Raw genomic sequence first — 24,139 nt, 5'->3', positions numbered from 1 at the left:
CTTTCACCAATACCCCCTTTGATGGCGCCTCTCTCTTTGGGCCTCAGGTGAAAGACACGCTTGCCAGGTGCCAGCAGGAAGGCAAGATGCTCTCTGAAGTGGGAGTCCGTTTTTCCACTCCTACCAGCAAAGGGTCAGAAGGGTGGAAAGATGTGGTTTTGAAAATCCCAGAGACCCTTGCCTGATGCACGTGGTGAATTTACCCCAGAAGCAGAGGAGGAAACAATAACAATGGCAGATGCCGCCCTCGTGGCAGAGGGGGTCCGCAAAATCAGGGTGACAGAGATACATTCTCTTCCAAACCCTATCAACATCCCTGAAGGGATGCCCGACTGCTCAACTCTGGAGGCAGTCGGGGGAAGGCTTTCATTGTACCCAATTGCCTGGCAAAATATTACAAAAGACAAATGGGTACTATCCATTATATCTGGAGGCTACAAGATTCCCTTCCATCAACCCCCCCCCCCACTTGTTTGAAAAAAATCCATCCTAGATATTCCACCCAATCTAAGGGATCAAGCCATCACAGAAGTTTCAAGACTGCTAGAAAAAGAGCCATCCAGGAAGTCCCCGCAGACCAAGTAGTTTCCAGAACATACTTAAGATTCTTGTTAGTGCCCAAAAAGACAGGAATGGAGACCAATTCTGGATCTAAGCAAATTAAACAAATCTGTACAAAAAGAAAAGATGTCAAGTTGTCTATCTCGCCTTCGTTTCTTGCTTGTTGGGATCGGAGCCGACCCTCGGCTCTGACTCGGCCATCTTCTATAGCTCGAGAGCTGTTTACTGGCTCGAGGCTACCCCTTATCCCATGATTCCTAGCGCTAGCTACCCAGATCTAGTTTGCCGCTTCAGCTGCGAGGTTCGTTGTTACTGGCTCAGGCTCGTGTAAGTTTATTATACTACTTTTCTATCAGATTAGGGTTCTTTTTTTGATAGTTTAGAGTTTTCAACATAGTCGTTAATTAGTTTGTTGTAGTTTTAGTGTTATTGTAATTTTCCCTTAGAACTCATTTAAATTAGAGAGTCCGCCCCCCCTTTTTCCTATCCCTACTTGTAGGTAGCATTTTTTAGTTTAAGCCTTTCTCTTTTTACCTCATAGGTAGATGTTTAAGTTAGAGGCTTCTTAGTTAGGTTAGTGTCTGTAGTTTTTTCTGTTCGGCCCTTTGGCCAAAAACCCTTCAGTGTAAGGTAGCATTTCTCTACTGGATATCTCTAAAGAATCCAAAGTGTCTGGATTCAAGAAGTGTGACTCATGCTGTCAGAAAATGTTTCTGACAGATGGGCACACTTCTTGCGTCTATTGCTTAGGCGCAGTGCACCTGCAGGACTCTTGTTCTGTATGCCATGCATTCAGCCCAAGGGTTTTGCAGGAGCACAAAAATAAGCTTATCTTAAGGGGTCTTCTTAAGCCCCAGGATTCACCGGCCAAGGCACAGCCGGTGAAATCTCCTAAACCAACCAAATCGTCGGCTCCCAGCTCGAAGCCGTCATTGGCCCATCCCTTACCTACTACTTCGGTTCCGGCTGGAACCGAGGAGACTGCCTCCCAGTCGGCTCCACCAGTATCTTCGAAGCCGTCTGGGACCCACAAAAGACCGAGGTCCCCTTCTCTAGAGTCTATACATTCGGCTCCTCAGTCTCCCCTGTTGCAGAGTGACCACAGTCACAGATCCTCCCACTCCTTTTGGTTCTCTAGACTCTCGGATCACGATGTGGAGAGAGTGGTCAGTAGGTTGTTGAAGTCGCAGGCACTGGCCAAAATGGTATCCAGCCCTCCTCAACAGGTGTCGGCTCCATCCACTTCCATCAATGTTCCTCCTCCGACTCCATTGAACTCGGAGCCGGAGTTTGTTGGGGTTCGAATCGTGGAACCGTCGGCACCGATAACGATTTCCCCTTCGGTTCCGTCGTCGGCTCCGATCCCCTCGATGGTGCCTTCTGTCGAGGGATCTGGGTGCTGAGACTCCCTCTTCGGCTCCGAGGGGGCGAGTGGCATCGGACCCTTGTCCGACCCCGTTCTCCCTCTCGGAGCTTCGGCGCAGGTGAGCTCGGCTCCTACATCGGCCTCGGAGCCGTCCCCCTCGGTGCGGAGGAGGATTCCGGTTTCCTTGGAACCGGAGCCTTCTTTACATCGTGGCAAGGACACCTTCGATGTCATGAGGAGTGTACTGGCCTCTGAGTCAGCTCCACGTTCGACCCCACTGGCTCCTTCCCCTGTAGTACCTATGTCCACCTCTGTCCCTCATCCAGACCCCAAGCGTGGGGAACCGACGCTCCAGAGCTCCAGAGCACCCCACTGGGTGTTTCCTCTTCTTCCGAGGCCTCCCCTGATCATTCAGAGGATACGGATTTGGTTGAATCGGAAGGGTCCCAGAGATCCTCCTCTAAAGATGTTTCCTTTTCGGGCATCCTAGAAATGCTTAAGCAGAGGGGGAACTGGACTGCCCTAGCCCCTACTGAGGACGAATCCGTATTCCTGGATGCGTTCGGTTCCCACCCTTCCACCTCCTGGGTGTCTCTGCCCTTCGATCCACTAATGTCAGTGGTGGCTCGAAGAGCTTGGTCAGCCCCAGATACAGTGGAACCAACCCCGAGGAGGCCCGGCAAGTTTATCACTGCACCCCCTGATAAACAGTTCCTTACCAAGGGTGTTCCCGTAGATGCCATGGTAGTAGCAGCGGCCACTAAAAAGGAGTTAGTGGAAACTTCTTCCTCTGTCCATCCTCCTAACAAGGAGTCTAGGACCATGGATAGATACGGGAAGCGTATGTGTGCTTCAGCTACCTTTTCCACGAGGTCGCTGAATTACTTATGCCACTTTACCAGGCTTCAGAGGGATCTCCTGAAAGAGCTTGGAGATACCCTCCAGGATCCATCAGCTGAAGGGACTCAAGCTAAAGTGGCTTCTCAGCTGGCGACCCTTAATTCGGTAGTTAACTCCTCCATGAGGCTCATTTTCTATGCAGCCGATGGTGCGAGTAGAACCGCAGGTACAGGCGTGGCCCTTAGGAGACACGCATGGATGCGGCTATGTAATTTTGTAGAGCCCTTTAGAGCGTCATTCACCAACACTCCCTTTGACGGTTCATTTCTCTTTGGACCACAGGTGAAGGACACTCTCACTAGGTGTGAACAGGAAGGCAAAACTCTCTCTGCCATTGGAGTTCATTTTTCCAATCCTTCTAGACCATATCCCAAAGGTCAGCAGAGTGGAAAAATGTGGTTTCGGAAATCCCAGGGAGCCTCGCCTGATACACGTAGTGATTTTTCCTCCAGGGGCAGAGGAGGAAACAACAACTACAGATGCCGCCCTCTGGGCAGAGGGGGTCCGCAGAACCAGGGCAGCAGAGAATCCTTCTCTGACAAGCCCTTCCAGCATCCCTGAGGGGTTACCCGGCTGCCCACCTCTGGAGGCAGTCGGGGGAAGACTTTCACTATACCCAAAAGCCTGGCAAGACATTACGTGAGACAGATGGGTACACTCAATCATATCCGGAGCCTATGTAATTCCCTTCTTCCAACCTTCTCTACCGTCAATCAAATCCCTTTCAGATGTTCCACCCAATCTGAGGGCCCAAGCAGTCATAGAAATTTCAAGACTCTGGAAAAAAAAGAGTCATCCAGGAAGTCCTGGCAGACCATCTCAGATCCGGAACTTGCTCAAGGTTCTTTTTGGTGCCAAAAAAGACAGGGGACTGGAGACCAGTATTGGATCTCAGCAGACTAAACAAGTCTGTTCAAAGAACAAGGTTTCGGATGGTCATGCTACAGTCCATTCTACCCTTTTTGGGTCAGGACAATTGGATGTGCTCAGTAGATCTCCAGGATGTGTACTATCACATCAAGATGGACAGGCTCTCCAGGAGATTCCTTCGCTTCCGGCTGGGAGCCAGTCATTATCAGTTCAGAGCTCTGCCCTTTGGTCTCACAACAGCCCCCAGTGTGTTCACCAAATGCATGGCAGTGGTCACGGCTCACCTGAGGCGTCAAGGATTCCAGGTGTTTCCTTATCTAGATGACTGGCTCCTTACTGCTACTGCCAAGCATCAACTTCTTCAAGCCAGGGACTATACAATCGCAATTTGTGCCCAGCTAGGCTTCACTATAAATTTCGAAAAATCTGCCTTGTTGCCTTGTCAATCTATTACCTATATAGGAGCAGATTTAGATACAAGAAGTATGTCCGCAAGGCTACCACCAGACATGGTGGCCATGATTCGGCAGCAAGTTCAGATCCTCATACAATGCAAAAGGGTACAAGTCAGGTTGGTCCTTCAAACTCTGGGTTCTATAGCAGCGGCAATTCTTCTGTTACCTCTGGCCCGTTTTCACATGAGAATCCTTCAGTGGCTTCTCTTCACACAGTAGTCCTTTCAACAGCTCCCCATGTCTCACATGATCATGATTACAGAAACATGCAAAAGACACCTTTCCTGGTGGATGGTCTCCCCACTAGTGTCTCAGGGCAGACCATTCATCCAGCCCCCTCCGGTTGCCACAGTGACCACAGATGCCTCACTGATAGGATGGGGGGGCATTATCAGGGCAGGACAGTCCAAGGCACTTGGCAGCCTCACGAGTACCATCTGTACATAAATGTCTTGGAGATAAGAGCCGTGCTACTAGCGTTGCAAGCACTTCAGGACTCCATCCCTCCTGGGACCATTGCAACATGTCAGTAGTGTGGTACATCAACAAGCAGGGCAGAACCAGGTCCTACCCCCTATGTCGAGAAGCACTCGGACTCTGGCAGTGGGCGATTTCCTCCCAATGATTTCTGATTGCGACGCACATCCCTGGGAAGTCTAATGTCATAGCGGACAGGCTCAGCAGAGCTATTCTCATGCCTCACAAGTGGTCTCTGAATCAGGTAGTTGCGGATCTGATCTTCCGCAAATGGGGGCAGCCTTACTGCGATCTGTTTGCAACCCCCTTCAACACCAAATGCAGCAACTACTTCTCCCTTTTACCACTTCCCGGTCACCCTCCCAGAGATGCTCTAGTCCACGATTGGCCTCAGGGACTTCTTTATGCCTTCCCGCCGTTCCCTCTTATACCCAAACTCATACAGAAAGCGATATCGTTGGGTTGCAAAATGATCCTCATTGCTCCTTACTGGCCTCGACAGATTTGGTTTCCGTTCCTGCACCGTTAGCTCCTCGAGCAGCCCTGGACTCTGGATCCTAGTCCAGACCTGCTGAATCATCAATCAGGAGAGCTGCATCGATCCCTCCAAACACTCCAGCTCACAGCTTGGTTGATCCAATTCCAACCCTAGCCAGGCTTCCCAGCATTTCCCCGGCTGTGCGTGAAATTATTGTCTCCTCTCACAAATCGACTACTAGGAAGACGTATGCTAGCAAATGGAAAGGTTTCTCTTATTGGACAGAGGCTAGGAACATAGATCCCATTTCAGCACCAGTTCACGAAATCTTGGAGGTCCTAACAGAGCTTTTTCACTCTGGGTCCACTTTTGCCACAATCAGGGTTCAACTAGCGGCCATCTCTAACTTTCATGTTGGTTTTTCTAATTTAAATATTATGTCTCATAAGCTATGTAAAGCTTTTCTCAGAGGGACTACTCTCCTTAGGCCCCCAGTGAGAGATCCCCCTCCTCCTTACGACCTTAATTTGGTACTAACCTCCTTGATTATGCCCACTTTTGAACTGGCAGCATCCTGCTCCCTTAAGTTTCTATCTTGGAAAGCTCTCTTTCTCGTAGCTATTACCTCAGCCAGACGTGTCTCAGAACTTCAAGCACTAAGTGTTCGTTCTCCGTACTTAGTTTTTCACAAGGACAGGGTTGCTCTGAGAACTAATCCCTCCTTCCTTCCTAAAGTCTGCTCAGAAAATAATCTAAACCAATCCATAGACCTTCCAGTGTTTTTCCCTAACTACACCAACAAGGCAGAATACAAGTTACACCTTTTGGATGTTCATAGACAATTGCATTTTTACCTGCATAGAACGAAGGATTTAAGAAAGTCAGATCAACTTTTTCTTTCCTATGCTAGGGGCAAACAGGGTCTCCCAGTCTCCAAAGTGACCCTGTCCAGGTGGTTGTCTCACATTATTACCTTCATCTATCAACTAAGAAACAAAGAATTGTCTACCAAACCGAAAGGTCATTCTACTAGGGCTTTGGCCACTTCTGTAGCCTTCCAGTCTAGGTTGCCCATGGACTCTTATTTGTGCCTCTGCCACGTGGGCAAATCCTCATACCTTTATTTCTCATTACAAGTTGGACATGGTCTCCAGGAATAGAGCTAACTTTGGTTCCACTGTTCTGAAGAGTCTGTTCCAATGAGCCACCCAGGATTGTAGGTGCTAGGGACGCTGTCCCAACAAGCAAGAAACGAAGGCGAGATAGACAACTTAACATAAAGAAGTTATGTACTTACCATAACGTTCCATGTTAGTTGTCTTCATCTCGCCTTCTTTCTTGCATTCCCCACCTCCATCCCCCTGTCCTATTGGACCGAGAGGAGTTTAGGTTTCACCGGCTGAGTATTCTCTGCTTTGTTTCCTCTACTGACTTGGAGAGTATGAAAGGTATGCTCAACCTGTTAGTTCGGTCAGGTTATTTTTTGCTATGTCTGGGGTTAGCTATTACAAACGAGATCTGGGTAGTTAGCGCTAGGCATCATGGGATAAGGGGTAGCCTCCAGCCAGTAAACAGCTCTTGAGCTATAGAAGATGGCCGAGTCGAAGCCGAGGATCAGCTCCAATCCCAACAAGCAAGAAAGAAGGCGAGATGAAGACGACTAACATGGAACCTTATGGTAGGTACATAACTTCTTTTTCCGGATGGTAGCACTGCAGTCCATTCTCCCCTTTCTGGGTCAGGACAATTGTGTGTGCTCCATAGATCTTCAGGACGTGTACTATCATATAAAAATGGACAGACAGTCCAGGAGATTTCTACACTTCCGGCTAGGGGCCAGTCATTACCAATTCAGAGCTCTGCCCTTTGGTCTCACCACAGCCCCCAGGGTGCTCGCCGAATGCATGGCAGTAGTTACGGCTCACCTGAGACGTTTAGGATTCCAGGTGTTTCCTTATCTGGACGACTGGCTCCTCACTGCTACCACCAGGCAACAACGTATAGAGGCATGAGATTACACCATCACATCCTGTGCTCAACTAGGCATCACAATAAACTTCAAAAAATCTGCTTTGTTGCCCTGTCAATCTGTTACATACATAGGAGCAGAGCTAGACACAAGAAAAATGATTGTAAAATTGCCTCAGGAAAGAGTTTCCATTATTCGACAACAGATGTCACTTCTCCTGAGGAGCAAAAGAATTCAAGTCAAATATGTTCTTCAAGTTTTAGGGTCCATGACAGCAGCCATTCTTCTAGTTCCCATAGCACGCTTTCACATGAGAGTCCTTCAGTGGCTTCTTTTCACACAATGGTCCTTCCAGGAATTACCCATGTCTCACATGATGCTAATTACGGAATCTTGCAAAAGACACCTTTCCTGGTGGATGGTCTCCCCACTAGTGACTCAGGGCAGACCTTTCATGGAATCACATCCGGTTGCCACAGTGACCAAGGATGCTTCCCTGATAGGGTGAGGGGGGCATTATCTAGGGAAGACAGTCCAAGGCACTTGGCAACCTCACGAGTACCACTTGCATATCAACAACCTGGAGTTGAGAGCGGTGCTGCTAGCGTTGCAAGCTCTTCAAGACTCTCTCCTTGCTGGGACTATTGCAATACAGACGGACAATATGTCAGTGGTTTGGTACATCAACAAGCAGGGCGGAACCAGGTCTTACCCCTTGTGCCGAGAGGCCCTCAGACTGTGGAAATGGGTGATTTCCTCCCAGCGTTTTCTGACAGCAATGCATATCCCTGGGGCATCCAGCGTAATAGTGGACAGGCTCAGCAGGGCTATCCTCAAGCCTCACGAGTGGTCTCTGAAAAAGGAAATTGTGGATCTTATTTTCTGCAAATGGGACCAGCCTTGCTGCAATCTCTTTGCCTCTCCCCTCAATAACAAATGCAAAAGCTACTTCTCCTTTGTTCCTCCTCCAGGTCAGACACCCAGGGACACTGTATTCCACGATTGGCCACAGAGACTCCTTTATGCATTTCAACCCTTCCCCCTAATTCCAAAAGTCATTCAGAAAGCAAAATCGTTGGGTTGCAAGATGATCCTCATTGCCCCCTATTGGCCTCGACAGATTTGGTTTACGTTCCTTCACCCCCCCCCCCCCACCTTCTAGCCCAGCCTTGGATTCTGGACCCAGTACTGGACCTCTTGATTCATCAATCAGGTGGGCTACACCAATCCCTCCAATCTCTCAAGCTCACAGCTTGGTTACTCCACTTCCAATCTTAGCCAGGCTCCCCAATATTTCCCCAACAGTGTGTGATATTATTGATGTCCTTCAAGGATGCATCTGCAGTCATAACATATGGGTTGTCCTGCCTCAGGCAGCCCTTCGGTCGGCCGGATTCCAAAGTCTGGGTCTGGCATCGGCTGATGTCGCACTTTCCCCGACATCAGAGTGTCTGGGGTATAAAAGCATCAGCCGACGCCATTTTCCTCAGTCTTTCTTGCCGCGCGGTGCCCGAAGCAGAAGCTGTTCGCAAGTGCCGGTCGGTCAGATCCAGAGATTTCAGCTACCGAAGACTTCGAAAAAGCTAAGTACCCCGTTGGGGACTCTTTCTTGCCTCAGCCGATGTCAGACAAAATAAATAATTGTTTAACTTGTGGGAAACAAATACCTCATAAGGATTTCCATTCTTACTGCCTTCCTTGCTTAGGCCCAGACCACGACGTATCAGCTTGTTTAGCCTGTGCCTCCTTCAACCGACGGACTCTTAGACGTCCGTCGGAGTTTGCAGAAGAGTTTTTTGGAACCGCTTTTGCTTATAAAATGCCGTCGGAGACTCCGACTTCGCATATGGTCAAAAAATGCAAGGAAAAGGACCGACACTCGCGGCCCGCGGTTTCGGCTGAAACCACGGCTAGGCCTACCGCGAGTGTCTCGGTTTCGGCTGAAACCGAGTCCACGGCTATTCCTACTACCTAAACCATACCTCTGACCACCGAGGCCAGAGAGGCCCCGGCTGAGTCGGCTTCAGAACTCCCTACCGAAGCTAGTGTTCAGGATTTGTCCGACACCATACCTTTGGACATTTCTACCCTGCACGTGCAGCTAGGCCCCAGCTTCTATGTCTATTAAGGCCTTCTCCAGGGCTAAAGCTGCCAAACTTTCAAAAGCTTTGCCTGCCAAACCTACATCCCAGAGGCCTTCCTCTAGTTCTCAGATCCTCAGTCTTGCTGAGGACCTTATCTCCTTAATTAGGGATTCCCAACCTCACCCAGACAGGGCCTCCCAACCTCCTCCAGACAAAAGGCCCAGGACTGACCCCTCTGAACCTCATTCCTCAGATTACTCCACGGATGGCTCTGATTTGTCAGACCACCAGGAAGGGGCCTACTACCTTATGAGGATTCAGATGCAGAAGAATCTATACCTTCGGCCTCCCCCCCTGAAGAATTTTCTTTTGGGGAGACCTTACACTCCATGAGAGAACACTTTCAAAGGCAGGGTCAGGATTTCTCTGATTCTAGAAAAAGATTAAGGACCTTTTTGCATTTGCCCCAGCATAGGCCCTTAGCTATACCTCCGGTTCTAACTGTAATTGATGATGTGTACAATGATGTCAGTACTGCACCTGATTCACTTCCTCCGGCCCCCTCCAAACCTGACAGATATTACAGGGTCCCGGATTCTCACTTCCACTTGTATAAAGCCCGTGCTGCAGACCCAGAAACTATTTCTCAGGGCCCTAAAGGGGTTGCAGCGGCTACTGCCAAAAATCCCCTACCCTCTGAAAAAGAGTCTAGAGCATTAGAGAGATGGGGAACAAAAGTTTACACATCTGCTACTCTTTCTGCCAGGGCATTAAACTGTCAATTCCATATGATACAGTACCAAGAATTTTTGTTAGATCAGCTAAATAAGAAACTTTCTGCACCTGAACCCTTAGACCGTAAATCCCTTCAGGATTTGCTACACAACTCACAACAGGTCAGTAATCATTTCTTAAAATGTGGCTATGATGCACTGGAGGCTTCATTTAGATCAGCTATGACTGGGGCAGTAATTCGCAGGCATGCCTGGCTGAAGGAGCAATCTTTACCAGACCATGTCAAGGCTAAACTCCTCGATGCTCCAATGGAGAAACAACATTTATTTGGCTCCCCTGCACAGGAGATTCTAAAGAAGGTTGAGGAAAAAGCAAAATCTGTACAGACAGTTAAAGATTTCCTGCAAGTTCAGCCTCCGAGGTTCAGCAGAAACTGGCCTACAAAGAATTGGTCCTTTCCAGACTCCTCCGGAGCACAGAGAGGCAGAAACAGGCGCCCTAGAGGCAGAGGTCAATCCAAGGGCCCCTACAGAGGCCGTCAGTGGCAGCCTGCAAACCAGAGGAGTAGTGCAACAGCTACAACTGCTACCACTACTACAGGACAGACCCAATGACTTGACTCTGATTCCGCCTACCAGGGATCAACTGGAAGCACCCTTGGGCGGAAAATTGGCTTTATTCTCGAAAAACTGGCATTGCATTACAAAGGATACATGGACATTGCAAATAATCAACAAGGGATACAGGTTTCACTTCCATACTGTGCCAAAAAGAATTGGAATGCCAAACCTTCCACCAAACCAGAAGGCAGAGGCTTTAAGACAAATCAGCAAGTTACTTCAGATGAAAGCTATAGAAAGGGTACCATCTACAGAACAAGGCCAAGGATTTTACTCCAGACTATTCCTTGTGCCAAGAAAAGAAAACCAATGGAGGCCTATACTCGACCTGTCCGCACTGAACACTCATCTCATTGTGCCAAAATTCAAAATGCTGACCCTACAGCAACTTCTTCCCATGTTGGGCAAGGAGTCTTGGCTGGTGACTCTAGATCTCAAGGAGGCATACCTGCATGTCCCTATCCGACCAGATTGCAGAAGACACCTCAGATTTCTTGCAGGATCAGAGCATTATCAATTCTCAGCATTGCCCTTTGGCTTATCTACTGCGCCCAGAGTATTCACGAAATGCCTGGCATCAGTAATTGCACACTGCAGACTTCAGGGAATTCAAATTTATCCATACCTGGACGACTGCCTAATACAAGCGGACAACAAGGAGAAATTGTTAAAGGACTTGGCCTATGCCATACACCTGCTACAAACCTTGGGATACACAGTCAACTTCCAAAAGTCAAGACTAGTACCATCCCAAAGGATAACCTTTTTGAGCGGATCTGGACACAATCACTCAGATGGCTTTTCTCACAGAAGAAAAACAAAAACAACTTCCAGATTACTTCATGACTCTGACAAGACAAACTCAGCTTACTGCAAGGAAAGTCCTGCAGGCCCTGGGTTACATGGCATCCTGCATAATTTTAATGCCACATGCCAGGTTGCACATGAGGAAATTACAATGGTACCTAAGGAATGTATGGTCTCAACACAGTCACAGTCTGGAAACCATGATACAAATCATTCCATGCCTTCAGAAGGAATTCCTGTGGTGGGCTCAGGCCTGCCAGTCCAACAGAGGGTTGCCTTTCAACAAACCAAAGACAAGGCAGACCATCACCACGGACGCCTCAGACCGAGGATGGGGAGCACACATGGAGGACAAACGTATCCAAGGCCTATGGCCTCAAGGGCAGCTAAGCATGCACATAAACTAAAAAGAAATGCTGGCAGTAAGGCATGCAATCGAGGCATTCAGACCCTTCCTCCAGCAAGGACATCTGTTAATACGGACAGACAACACCACGGTCATGTGGTACATAAGCAAACAGGGAGGCACACATTCCTACCCTCTATGCCGGATGGCTATGAATCTGTGGAACCTATGCCTGAATCTCAATATCCAGCTACAGGCCAGCTTCGTACCAGGAAAAGAGAATACACTAGCAGACAGCTTAAGCAGAACTACCATGGATGCACACGAATGGATGCTGCATCCAGACATCTTCAAACTCATAACAAAGAAATGGGGAATCCCAGAGATAGATCTGTTTGCCTCCCCACTCAACCACCAACTGAAGAAATTCTGCTCAAGGACATACCACCCACAAGCCTGGAGGGTGGACTCTCTCTCTTTCAGCTGGAATGCCCTAACAGTATATGCTTTTCCACCTCTCCCACTGATGTACAAGGTTCTACTGAAGATCAGGGAGGAACAGCCAAAAGTCATACTAATAGCTCCGGACTGGCCAAGACAACATTGGTACCCACTATTGAGAAGCATGTCTCAGGCAAACTCATGGCCTCTTCCCCTATGGCCTCTTCTTCTAACGCAGAACAATTTCAAGGCCCTGCATCCCAACTTGAAAACATTGCAGCTAACTGCCTGGAAGATTCCTTAAAGCCCAACCAAACTGTTTTATCTCAGAGGGTGAAGGACATTATCCTGGAGGCTCGCAGACCTTCCACAAGAAAAACATACTCAGCTAAATGGAAGAGATTTCTCATTTGGAGCGCATCAAAGGGCACAGATGTCACAGTGGCAAATCTAGCACACATCCTAGAATACTTAGCAGAACTGTTCCACAATGGCCTGTCTTACTCATCCATTAAGATTCATGCTTCAGCACTTTCAGCAGAATACAATATGGATCCACCTATCTTCCCACACCCTCTTCTCAGACAATTTTTGAGAGGGATCAAAAATGTTAAACCTCTAAGAAGACCCCCCCTACCTGCATGGGATCTCAACTTTGTGCTGGAAAAACTGACACTACCTCCTTTTGAACCAGCAGCATCAGCAGACCTCCAGTTTTTATCTTGGAAAACTGCATTCCTTCTGGCAATCACTTCAGCAAGAAGAGTATCTGAGTTACAGGCATTAATGGCAGTACAGCCTTTTCTTATTTTTCACCAGGATAGAGTGTCACTGAGAACCAATCCTACTTTCATGCCAAAGGTGGTATCTAGGGTTTCCTTGAACCAAGCTATTCACTTGCCTACGTTCTTCCCTAACCCACAGAACAAGGGGGAAAAACTTTTGCACACCTTGGATATACACAGACAACTACGCTACTATTTGGACAGAACTAAAACTAACAGAAAAACTGACCAACTTTTTGTAGCATATGCAACTGGGGTGCAAGGAAGAGCAATTTCCAAACAGACAATTTCAAAATGGATAGGAAATTGCATTCGTTATTGCTACTCCTTTCATGGAAAGACAGTTCCTGAAAATATCAGGCCTCACTCCACAAGGGCCACAGCCACCACTACAGCCTTCCTACGAGGGGTGGCTACCAAGGACATTTTAGAAGCTGCTACTTGGAGCTCCGTGCATACATTTGCCAAGCATTACAATCTACCTTTATACTCCAGATCCCGAGCAGGGTTTGCAACTGCAGTACTGCAAGGGATCTTAACTACACCATAATTCTCTTACTACCTCCTCCCCCAGATTGGCTATGGTATTCTACCCATATGTTATGACTGCAGATGCATCCTTGAAGGACATAGTACAGTTTTGTACCTACCATAAATGTAGATGTCCGATAGGTATGCATCTGCAGTCAGGATTACCCTCCCTCCTTCCCCTCTGTGGTATTCCTAGGGTGCTTACCCCTCTTTCAGCTAGCTGGGGGAATCTATTATGGTGTATTTGTTTGTTTGTTCATATATGTATATAATTTGCAAATGTTTGGAACTTTTCAGCTTTTATCCAAATTTAGCCTTCCTAGAGGGCACCTGGCATCTGGGGCAAGAAAAACTGAGGAAAATGGCGTCGGCTGATGCTTTTATACCCCAGACACTCTGACGTCGGGGAAAGTGCGACATCAGCCGAGGCCAGACCCAGACTTTGGAATCCGGCCGACCGAAGGGCTGCCTGAGGCAGGACAACCCATATGTTATGACTGCAGATGCATACCTATCGGACATCTACATTTATGGTAGGTACAAAACTGTACTTTTCCTCCCATAAGACAACAACAAGGAAAGTTTATGCTAGCAAATGGAAAAGATTCTTTTACTGGGTAGAATCCAGGAAGTTAGATCCTTTTACAGCTCCTGTACCCGAGATTTTGGATTTCTTAGCAGAACTGTTTCAGTCTGGTGCAGCTGCTGCTGCCATAAGAGTACAACTAGCGGCCATTTCAAATTTTCACATTGAAGTTTCTAACTCAAGCATAATGTCTCACAAACTCTGTAAGGCCTTCATGAAAGGTACATCTCTACTTAGACCCCCAGTGAACGAGTCCCTTCCACCTTGGGATCTCAGTTTGGTTCTGGCCTCCTTGATACTGCCACCCTTTGAACCAGCAGTATCATGTTCTTTGAAATTTCTCCCTTGGAAAACTCTCTTCCTAGTTCCTATTACTTCTGCCAGAAGTGTTTCAAAACTTCATGCACTATGTGTTCGCCCTCCATACCTAGTTTTTCTCAAAGGCAGAGTTTCTCTGAGAACCAACCCATCTCTTCTACCTAAAGTTTGTTCAGAACACAATTTGAATCAATCCATTGAACTATTCCTGTCTTTTTCCCTAATCATTCCAACAAGGCAGAATACAGATTACACCAATTGGATGTGCATAGACAGCTGCGTTTCTATCTCCATAGAACTAATGAGATGAGAAAATCAGATAATTTGTTCCTTTCATTTGCTAACAACAAACAAGGCCTTCCAGTTTCTAAAGTAACCTTGTCAAAATGGTTATCAGACACCATTGCCCATACCTACCATTTGCAACAAAAAGATCTTCCAGCAAAACCCAAAGGTCATTCAACCAGGTCAGTAGCTACTTCGGTAGCGTTTCAGTCTAGATTGCCCATAGATTCAATTTGTGCAGCAACTACTTGGGCAGATCCTCATGCATTTATTTCTCATTACAAAGTAGATGTGGTCTCCCGGGGCAGGGCTTCCTTTGGCTCTACGGTTCTGAACAGTCTGTTCCAATGAGCCACCCAGGACTGAGGTGCTATGGACACTGTCCCATCCAGCAAGAATGAAGGCGAGACTGGACAACTTAACCTAAAGAAGTTATGTACCTACCATAACGTTCCATGTTAGTTGTCCTTCATCTCGCCTTCCTTCTTGTGTCCCTCCCTCCTTCCCCCTTCCTCAAGGATTGAGAGGAGTTTTTCAATGGTTTCAATGGCTAACTTGTTCTGTTATTAGTTGCTTACCAAGCAAACCATGATAATTTACTGTATATCCAGGTTTAATAATAATGGATTATATTCTATGATTATGTCTAGTGTGAGTTATCTCAAACGAGATCTGGGTAGCTGATGCTGGGCATTCTGGGATAAGGGGTAGCCTCAAGCCAGTAAAGAATTCTCGAGCTATAGAAAGTGGCTGAGTCGGAGCCGAGGATCAGCTCTGAACCCATCCAGCATGAAGGAAGGCGAGATGAAGGACAACTAACATGGAACGTTGTGGTAGGTACAAAACTTCTTTTTTCTTTAAGCTTTCCCTTCTCTTTCTCTACTTCCAAGAGTCCTGCAAAAGATTCAGCGGGACTCCTCAAAAATCTTGCTAGTGACTCCCTTTTGGCCAAGACAGCACTGGTTTCCCCTCTTAATGCATCTGCCAAGAGGCAATCACCACAAGTTACCTCACTAGTTGGATCTCTTCACACAGGGCAAGGGGTCTCTCATACATCCTCACTTGTCCAGTCTTCAACTGACATTTTGGGTGACAGAGTTTTAGGCCCTTTTAGGTACCTCTTTTCTGTGGAGGGTTTACAGGAACCCGCAACCAGAAAATCTTATATGTACAAATGGAAATGATTTTTTTGTCTGGTACCATGCTTGTATCCAGGACCCTTTTTCAGTGGGCGTCCCTTTGGTCCTCTCCTGTTTGTGTAAATTGCTGCAGTCTGGCTTGACCTATTCTTCTGTAAAGGCCCATTTCATTTGTCAGCCATTTCTTCTTGTCTTCCCTAGAATCCTCCATTAACTTCTCTTTTTGAGGTCAAACAATTTCTTAAAGGTGTCCTGCAACTTAGGCCTCCAAGGAAAACTCCTTCTCCTCCCTGGGTCCTTAATTCTGTATTGGAAAATTCACTTAGACTTCTTTTGAGCCTGCAAATTCTGCTTCTGCAACATTGTACCTGGAAGACTGTCTTGTTGCTGCCTCTTACTTTTGTTCAGAGGTTTTCTGAGTTTCAGGCCCTTATGACCATTCCTCCTTTTTTGTTTTTTCACAGAGACTTTGTACTATTCCTTCTTTCATGCCCAATGTGGTAAATGAGTTGTCCTTGAATCATTCAGTATAACTCCCTTCTTTTTTTCCTATTCCTCAGTCTGCTAGTGAGAGCATCTGCATACCTTGGCTTTGCACAGGCAGCTCGGGTACTGTTTGAATAAAACTAAAGTCATTTTTAAGTCTGACCAGCTTTTTTTTTTTTTTTTTTTTTTTTTTAAATCCCAGGACATTGGCTTTGTCTACTTCTAAGCAAACCATCTCCTCCTGGATACATAAAGGCATTTATTTTTGCTATACGTTTCATGGCATTTATTTGTGTAATTCTGTAAGAGTTCATTCCACTAGGGATATTGCCTCTTCTGGTTTGGACACCAGTTCCATCCTGGAAGCTGCTATTTTGTCTTCACTGCATACCTTTACTAAGCATTATAAATTGGATATGATCTCTAGGGCCAGAGCAGGTTTTGCAAGAGCCATTTTGTTTGGGCTTGTTGAGGGCTCTTCTCAGCCTGCCACCTCCCATTCTGAACTTGTTTACACTTTTTATAGTAAAGAATACTGAAACAGTGATGTAGAAGGACATAGTACAGTTTTGTAAAATCTTACCATAACAGTAGATGTCTTTCTCTTCACTGTTGCAGTAGTCGCTCCCTCCCTCAAACCCCCCCCCCACCTCTTGTTTGTTCTGATTTTTATTTTAGATTCCCTTCTGCCTGAAGGTCTCTTCTTTTCTTCTGCGTTTTCTCCTTCTGGATGTGCATGGACCTCTTTGTACTATGGAGACTATTCTTTACTGAGGCAATTCATTTCTGGGAACTACATCCGTACTTCACCTTTATGCCCTACATCCAGTGCAGGGAGCATACAAGTGACGTACAGTTCCTGCAAGCTCATAAAGCTGAACATCTGGCTTTCCTAGGTGGGAAATCCCTATAGTAAAGAATACTGCAACAGTGAAGACAAGGGCATCTACTGTTATGGTAAGATTTTACACAACTGTATGTTTTTTCTTAACAACATTATTGCCATTACTGACGCACTTAAATGTGCCACACTTATGAAAAAACAGACTTGTTAGTTTTTTCTTTATAAGACAACAAAATCTTCCAAATTCTTATTCTGTTCATATGAAAGAAGGCACATAGATTCAATAAATTACAATTATGTTTGTGACTGCCTAAAATCTTCCAACTATATTTAATTATATTCTGTATAGTAGTTAAATCATCAGAATAAGGCAAAATCAAAGCCAGACCTGGGGATTCAGTAAACTCCATGTAGGCTTAGTGTGAAGGGTACATGGAGTTTACATGTTTGCGCGGTGAGCAACAGTGCTAATTGTATATGCATGCCACGCACCATGCTTAAACGTAAACAACCGCGGTTTCATGGCTAGCGACAGTGTTGCTGGCCAGGAAACCATGTAAAGCAACATGTACAGCATCAGACATGTAAACCTGTTTATCTACAGGCAAACTAGGTCTGTGTGTTTGAGAGAAATACCACAGTGATTACCAGGGTTATTAATACAGCAACATACATAGTTCCAACACATTATGTGACAGTGTATACAGTGCAGAGTAATGTTGAAACCTGTTTCAGGCATACTGAACAGAAGGTTGTATAAATGATCAGTAAGGGTACATAGACTGCATTATAAGTAAACAGTCAGGGAAAGTGTGTGTGTTGAATAGGGACACCCAGATAACTAGCAGGAATGAACACAGGGAAAGAGGACAGATGAAACATAGTAATGTGCAGCAGATGAGGGCATATCAATGATGACAGTTGTAGCATGAACACTAATCACATATCAGCATAATACAGTACAGACTGCACAGTGAATGTATATGTAGAATGTACAGTCACCCAGGATGATGCCACAATGTAAGTAAGAAAAGATCAACATCAACAATTGGCTAAGCTTCTGGTGTCAGTTCAGGGGATCCAGTATGTGTCAGCCTGGTATGAGATGGTTGATAGTCCATGCTGCTGTGCCAGAGATGGTCTGCACCTGTGTCCTCTAGGCTGTTGGATACTGGCAAAGGCATTTTCCTCCCCATAAGGACTTGTATAATGAATGTCAAAGCAACAAACATTGTGATGTAAAAAAAAAAAAAAAAACACTGGAGGCAAACTCAAAGTTCTGCTGATTAAAGCTAGGAGTCAAAAAATGAAGCTGCTTTGGAGGAAATTGCCAACCTGCTAGCTGACAGATTTAGTGAAAAATTCACCTCTCTGGACACACAGGCTATACCCCAAAACATACCTGATAATAGTCCTCTACCAAGTATCTCTAGAGATTAGGTCATATCTGCACTCTCCAAGGCTAATAACATCTTAGGTTGCTTACAAAGCAATCTAAAACAGGACCTAGTGGACCCACTTAGCATCCTCTTTAACCATAGCCTGAGATCGGCCTTTATTGCAGCAGAGTGAAAAACAGCAACAGTAATCCACTTGCACAAAGTGTGGCCATCAACCAACCCTGGGAGCTATAGATCCATAAGTCTAACCAGTTTCATCTGCAAGGCCATGAAAAAAATCATCATGGACATTATCAACAAGGACATAGGTGACGTTCAAAGTCTAGACCCAAACCAATTTGGCTTTTATAAGGGTAATGCCTAGTAGACTTCTTCGAGAAAGTCACCAAAGACCTGGATGAAGGTAAGACAGTGCATACCGCCAATCCTGACCTGGCCAAGACTTTTGACACAATCCCCCACTCAAGTATCATTGAGAGACTCTCCCAGTTGGGGAGTAACCCTTACTTCACTAGGTGGATAGCCATTTGGCTCACCAACAGAACACATACTGTCAAAGTTGGTGAGTCAACCTCTACCAGTAGAGCCATCACCAGTGGCATACCACAAGGATCTGTGCTGGGGTCTTTACTGTTTGGAATCTATTTTCTGGAAGTCCGGGTTACAGTAGATGGTCCTTGGCTTAAAGTTTGCTGATGCTTGCAGATTGGGTGCAGTCATTGAGTCACCAGCAAAGTTAACATACTACAGGAGGGACTAACACAGACAAATGATTGGTGCCAAAGCCATGGTTTACAAGTAAATGCAAATAAGTGCCATTATTATTGCCTTTGGCAAAGTGCAATTCCCTACTAATTACAGTATAGACAACACCCCCTAAGCTCCAACCCATTAGTGTGAGACCTGAGAACACAGGTAAATAGCAATCGGAACTTCTACCAAGTTTCCACAGTGGTAAGGAAAGTGTTCTACATCGAGCACCTCATAAGTAAGGGCATCCCATCCATGTCTGAGAATGCTATAAGACCACTGTACTTGACCTTCAACAGAACATTAATAGAATACAATGTTATCTTTTGCATGTAATTCTCCAGACACCTGCAGAAACTGGAGAGACCACAGGGGGTTCTCAACAAGAAAATATAGGGCATATAAACCATGCTATAACATACATGGATAGACTGAAAGCCCTGTCACTGTACTCTGTATCATATTGGCTTCTGAGAAGTGACTGATGCCTGGTCTACAGGGCAGTCTCTGACCCTGCCTTGATGTAAATGCTGCACATCTGCAAATCTAATGGCACAAGAATCAGTCACTCTAGGGATCTTAACCTAGCCTGTGACATTAACAGAACATGTTTGGGAGACAGATATATCTCCCAGAGACTGCCACTCCCCTGGAATAAAATTCCAAATCACACGAAGCAGAGCTCCTCAGTGACCCTATTCAAGTGCAACCTAAACAAATGGGTGGGAGACTGCAAATTCACCTCAGGGGTGGCAATCATGTCCCTCATGGACAGGGGTAGTCCGTGTTGACCATACACTCGCTCTGCGAATTACATCCACCTAATAAGGACAATTGATGCTACTTGTGATGAATGTGGCTAGGCTTGAAAATGCTGTAGGACCACTAGCCTAATAACCTCCTATGAAACTATGAACCTATGTCAACAGTTCTCATGAGGCATATTACTAAAGCTGTTATAGAAGGAGCTTGTAATATAATGGCAAAAGAATGGCCATCAATACATTAGCCGACATTGGGAAGTCATCCATCCCTGTTAACTATCATATTGACAACGCACCCCTTAGAGTTGACCCAGTAGTCAGGGGCTTAGGAGCACACAAAGATAGTAATCTAGACTTTGATCATCACCTGTCTACAATGGTGACAAAATCAATCTATGCTATGCAACTTATAAACAAAGGTATGGCATCTAAGTCCAAGGAAGTCATTGTTTCACTGTCTTTGGCTTTCATCAGACCTATCATTGAGTACAATGCCCCCTTTGGTATGTACCTATGCAGGCATATCCAACAACTGGAACATGCACAGAGGTCCCTCATTAAAAGAATACAGGGTGTAGTAATATGCCCTATGCAGACCGTCCGAAGGCCGGGTCTATACTACAAGATCGAATGTTTAGGTGATCGAACACATAAACATCAAACTTGTAATATCAAAAGCAAAAAACGGCAAATGCCCAATTTAATGGAGGGAAAGATTTCCCTTGGCTGTTCGCCAGATTTTGTTGTTTTGTCTACTGTAGAGCGATCTCAGAGTTGGTATATTTAGTTAGGGGGGTGTGGGGGGCATAGCCCCCCACTTAGTTTGGTTGCAAAGCTATTTTATTTATTTTCATGGCAAATGGACGTCTTTCCCTGTGCTGTATGATGTTTTTAGGTTCGATATTACAAGTTCAATGTTTAGGTTTTCGATCACCTAAACATTCGATCTTGTAATATAGACTCTCAATGCCCTATCCCTGTATTTTGTCTCTTACAAGCTTTTGAGGAGAGATCTATGTCTGCCATACAGGGCATTGTCAGACCCCACTCTGATGGACTTCCTGCATATCCACAAAACAAAGAGTACCAGAATTACCTGTTCTAAAGGCTTAAACCTTTTCTGTGATATAAATATGACCTGCTGGAGAGACAGGTATATTTCCCAGAGACTACCCTGTCTATGAAACAGGCTCCCCATCCATGTGAAGCAGAGTTTCTCCCTAATCCAATTCAAGTGCAACTTGATCACTGGATGGGAAACCAGAAATTCATCCAGGGTTTGGCACCTCTGTCTCTGATGCAAACAGGTAAACTGTAAATGGTTCATCTCCCAGGCCCATACTTACACTTATCAAGGTTATCAGAACTTGTCATAGATTTGGGATGCATGGCTAGGCTTAAAAAGGCCCTTGTGGTCATTAGCCTAGTAAACACCTATGAACCTATGACATCACAGATTGTAATACCCTCTTGTAACCATACTGTACATCCACACCTCAGTATAGCATATATCAATGACAGCAACATTGAAATGTCAAGTGATCATAGGGTCATAGGACACTATTAGGCTGATGGTCGATATCACATGAAATCCTAGCCATTGTTATGAAATGAAAGTAAAAAATGCCTATATGTATACTATGGAAGATAGTAAGACTATTGTGCATTTGCATATATATGTAGAGGTGCATTACATTCTGCCACTGTCCATGTGGGACATGTGCACCACACCATGGCAGACTTAGCAATCACACATGCAGTGGTCTGGAGACGTCTTACATAGGCTCATGAAAGGACTCTGCTTCATCATATGTGTATGCATATTTGACATGAGGGCATCCTTCACTCCTCTGCAGGAAGGATGTCATGTGGCCAGAGAAAAATGAGGATGCATGGGGCTACGTGAATGGTACCCCAAGTGTTAGTGAAATGAAAAGCTATTCCAGAGATCACACAATGACCGTAATATACCAGCAACCAAATGCACAGCAGTACACTGGGCCGGATATGAACATTACATCTGTATAGACATAGAATATGAATGCCATGCAATGTCACAGAAGCCGCACCAAATATGTCTGACTGTAATACTGTCATGTTGCAGTTTATGGAGTATGACAGCATAATTATATGTTGAGGAGAACATGTTGCGAGCAATGTAGGGCATGGATGTGGAGTCACATCCCTTTGTAAAATTGTCTTATAAGTGATATTTGTATGTATAGACACACAAGTAGCTTGCTGTCAGATTAGAACACCTATATGTGTAGTTAAAGTAGATTGCAAACGCAGTAGTTAATGTTACTGCCACAGCACAGGTTTGTCTTGAACGCTTTCAGAGTGCATGTTACACAGATGACATAATTATTGTACACTACAAGAAGGTTTGGAGGAGTGTTGGAAATAGCTGTGGATATCATATTAAAACTACCTATTTACAGAGCACAGTACTTAATACAGGCATCAGTGCACAATTCTAGCTTTTATAGTGTTGCAGAATACTTTATAGCTGATGACATCAGCAGAGTCTGGTGAGAGGAAGATGGTAATGGCAGTATCCCACATCCTGCTGTAAAAAGCTCTCTCTAATGTCAAGTACACACACACACACACACACACACACACACACACACACACACACACACACACACACCAGTTGACTGCAGTGAGAACATAACCCCTACCTAAGTACACCAGCTAGAATCCTCAGCATTTAACGCAAGTGCCACAGCAAAAGTCTGATTTGTAGAGTGTCAGATAACACTTTACAAGTGATGACAGCAGCAGTGTCTGGTGAGAGGAAGTTGGTAATAGCAGTGTTTTACATGCTGGTGTAAAATGCTGTCTATAATGTCAAGGAAGTGCACACACACACACACACACACACACACACACACACACACACACACACACACACACACACACACACACACCAATTAACTACAGTGTGATTAGAACCCTCTACCTAAGTACAGGGACTGGAGAACTCAGTACTTAATGCAAATGCCATGGCACAAGTCTGACTTTTATAAGGCTGCAGGACAATTTATAGTGGATGACATCAGCACTTGATGTTTGAGATAAGATGTTGGGAGGCCTGCATAAAATGGATGTGTAGGCATGTCCAACTGTCAAAATATTGGTACTGTATGTGATTGTAGTGATGACTACAAGATACACAATTATGATGTTTTGACTAGACAGACGCAAGCACACCAGCTGACTACAGTGAGATTAGAACCCCTACCTAAGTACGCAGATTACAGAACTTAGTACTTAACTCATGCATCATGGCACAAGTCTGACTTTTACAAGGCCGCAGGACAATTTATAGTGGATGACATCATCATCATCATTGGATATTGGATAGAAGATGTTGGGAGGCATGAATGAAGTGGATTTGTAGGAATGTCCAGCTGTCAAAATATTGGCACTCCATGGAGTTGTAGTGATGACTGCAGCATGCACTATTATGCTGTTCTGACTGGACAAACACACACACACTAGTTGACTGTAGTGAGATTACAACCCCTACCTAAGTACACAGATTACAGAACTTGGTGCTTAAAGCAAACACCAAGGCACAAGTCTGACTTTTACAAGCCTGCAGGATAATTTATAATGGATGACATCATCATTGGATGTTTGAGAGAAGATGTTGGGAGGCCTGTCTGAAATGGATTGCTAGCTATATACAACTGTCAAGATCTTAAAAGTTCTGCATGTTACCAGATTGATGAGTGTGCAAAGTGTATTACTTGCTGTTATACAAACAGCTGTCCACATTAGTACAAGTATTGGAAAATCTGAATGTATATTGTCATTATAAAGAGGTGCATGGTATATAAGAAAGCATTTTGTTATTCATTTCTGTAGTGTAGCTGATATATTTGTGAACAAGTACTGAGAGAGCAAATTTGAAGTGCATGAGTGAAGGTAACAGGTGACTGCAGTGTAAATATGTGTCTTTTCTTAAAAAGTGCCTTCCCTTTGTTTGTGATTTTACATGTACTGTGATGGCATGAAGACTACATGGACAATAGACACAAGTAATACATGCTAATGTAAACTTTCCATAGCACAACGCTGAGCAGCCTCAATTGATGACAAAGTGTTTGTGCGTGCGAGATATGCATTTCTAC

This window comes from Protopterus annectens, chromosome 6.part1 (genome assembly GCF_019279795.1).
Source record: "Protopterus annectens isolate FY-2018-M chromosome 6.part1, PAN1.0, whole genome shotgun sequence".
Classification (NCBI taxonomy): Eukaryota; Metazoa; Chordata; order Ceratodontiformes; family Protopteridae; genus Protopterus; species Protopterus annectens.
This window is presented reverse-complemented; position numbering follows the sequence as displayed.